Here is a 2243-nt window from a genome sequence, read left to right as displayed (position 1 = left end):
TCTCTCCCTCTCTCTCTCTCCTCCTCTCTCCTCTCTCTTCTCCTCTCTCTTTCTTGTAGAAGGATCCGAGCGTCTGTCTCGTCCTCCTGGAGGCCATCTTTTGGAGCCTTGCTTCTCTACTTTCCCGTAAGTCTCCAGACGTGTGTGTACAGATTGTGTTTCTGTGTTGTCTGTGTGCATGGCCACAGAGTTGGAACGGGGGGGGGGGGGGGGGGGCTTATAGCCAACATTACATGGCATTCTTATGGAGCTACAGGGATTTCAAATTCACTCACTTCAAGTACCTCCAATGGCGCCCAACATCAATACACACAGAAAGAAAGAGTGGAAACAAAGCCATAGAAATCAACCACTCAGGAGGGACTATTTAGAAGTCCTTGTTGCCAAGGACGAGGTTGGGTGATCTAAAGTGATCCAACTCTAGAGTTGGAACAATGTCACTGTAACATTTTTACTCAAAGTCAATGAACAGTCGTAATTACTTAAAATCTTTATGTTGTACTATCTCAAACTACATGAGAACTCACACCAACTAAATGTTTTAAAGACATGGTAACAAATTAACTTTTTTCCCCAGCATGCTCTGCTGCAGGTAGATTTTTTGGAGTAGTTTTTAATATCTGTTGTTTTTGCATGTATATTGAATGATTAAATGTAATGCTACAGAAAGATAGATATTTTTTTCTAAACTAATCCAATCATTGAATTTTTGCACCCGTTACTGAAATGGTTGTTCCAGTTTCAACAGCTTAGGCAGTTTCCTCCCACTGTTCTTAACTCTGGCAGTCATTACGAATACAGGTTGCGGGTAAATACACATTTAAAATGCTGGATTACCTAACTCTGGCTAGATTCCAATAGGAGTTATACATGACTTTGCAAGCCAGCATCATGTGATTTATAGTTAGGGTTGCAAAATTCTTGTATATTTTTCAGGTTTTCCAGAAATCCTGGTTGGAAGATAACTGGAAAAAATGTTGAGAAAGTTAGTGGACGTTTGCTACCCGACTTGCAGGCCTGATGTGGCATGTAAACTACGGGTTTCAGGCCACTGTATAAGGCCTCATGACATATGTCATGGTTAAATTAGAATGATCATATTTGCCTAGGACTGAAAATGAATAAATTCAACAACCATGTCTCTGTCACTTACAAATACAGTCATGCATGGGTGGAAACAATTCAATTGAAAAGGCAAGGAACACTGGTCAATTATTTGAGAAGTGGCTTAGTAGGGGCGTTAAATTAAAGTATACCTTACTCAAAAAAACTGCATTTGTATTACTCATATGAAGGTAGTTCAGCTCACGTCAGTTATTTCAGTTTCTTAGTTTTTTTAGGTAATCCTCATAATGTTGAAGTATCCAGAATGTATCCGGTTTTACAGTGCACATTGTAACAACGTAGCGTAGGAACAATGTTACATAGTAATAACATTACATGGTAACAACATGACATAGTAACAACATGGCATAGTAACAATATGACATAGTAACAATATGACATAGTAACAACATGACATAGTAACAACATGACATAGTAACAACATGACATAGTAACAACATGACATAGTAACAAAACATGTTAGCAGTTAGTAACAACTGCATGCGCATAGTAACTTAACATGACATAGTAACAACATGACATACGTAACAACAATGACATGGTAGACGAACATGAGCAAAATGGGTATAGGCACGAAATGGTGAACTATCAGTAACACACATGACATAGTAACACAATATGGACATCGTAACAGACATGGTAACATTACATAGGGTAAACATTGACAAGATGTAAGCGAACATTGACAGATCATGTACTCACATGACTAGTTACGTTAGGGCATAGGGATCAAAGGGTTACAATTAAACGGATAGAACTACCATGACATAGTAAAACAACTACATGTCTGTTACATAGTAACAAAGTATGACACTAGACAGTACATAGGAACATATACATAGTAAAACATTACATGAACTAACATACATAGTAACAACATGGACACTAGTTAACATACATTACATAGTCAACATAACAATATGACATAGTAACAAGCAGATGTAACATTATAGTACAATACTGACAACAAAACCACACATCAAGTAATCGAATGTACCGCCGCCATTACATAGTAAAAAACAACAAAATTCAATACTAACTGGTAGGGACCGTATAATGACAGTGTTAGTGAACATTGACAAAGGTGTGAGATTAATAAGGTACGAATTGAGTGAACA

At 37.5% G+C, this 2243-nt stretch overlaps 1 protein-coding gene across 1 annotated transcript in view; it reads left to right on the top strand.

The window, feature by feature from the left end:
- The window catches only part of LOC111979703 (metabotropic glycine receptor-like), a 148834-nt gene that overhangs the window by 83590 nt on the left and 63001 nt on the right, over positions 1-2243 (top strand).

This window comes from Salvelinus sp. IW2-2015, linkage group LG19, assembly GCF_002910315.2.
Source record: "Salvelinus sp. IW2-2015 linkage group LG19, ASM291031v2, whole genome shotgun sequence".
NCBI lineage: Eukaryota > Metazoa > Chordata > Actinopteri > Salmoniformes > Salmonidae > Salvelinus > Salvelinus sp. IW2-2015.
The sequence above is the reverse complement of the archived record's forward strand: the minus strand, read 5'-3'. Positions and strand labels throughout refer to the sequence as shown.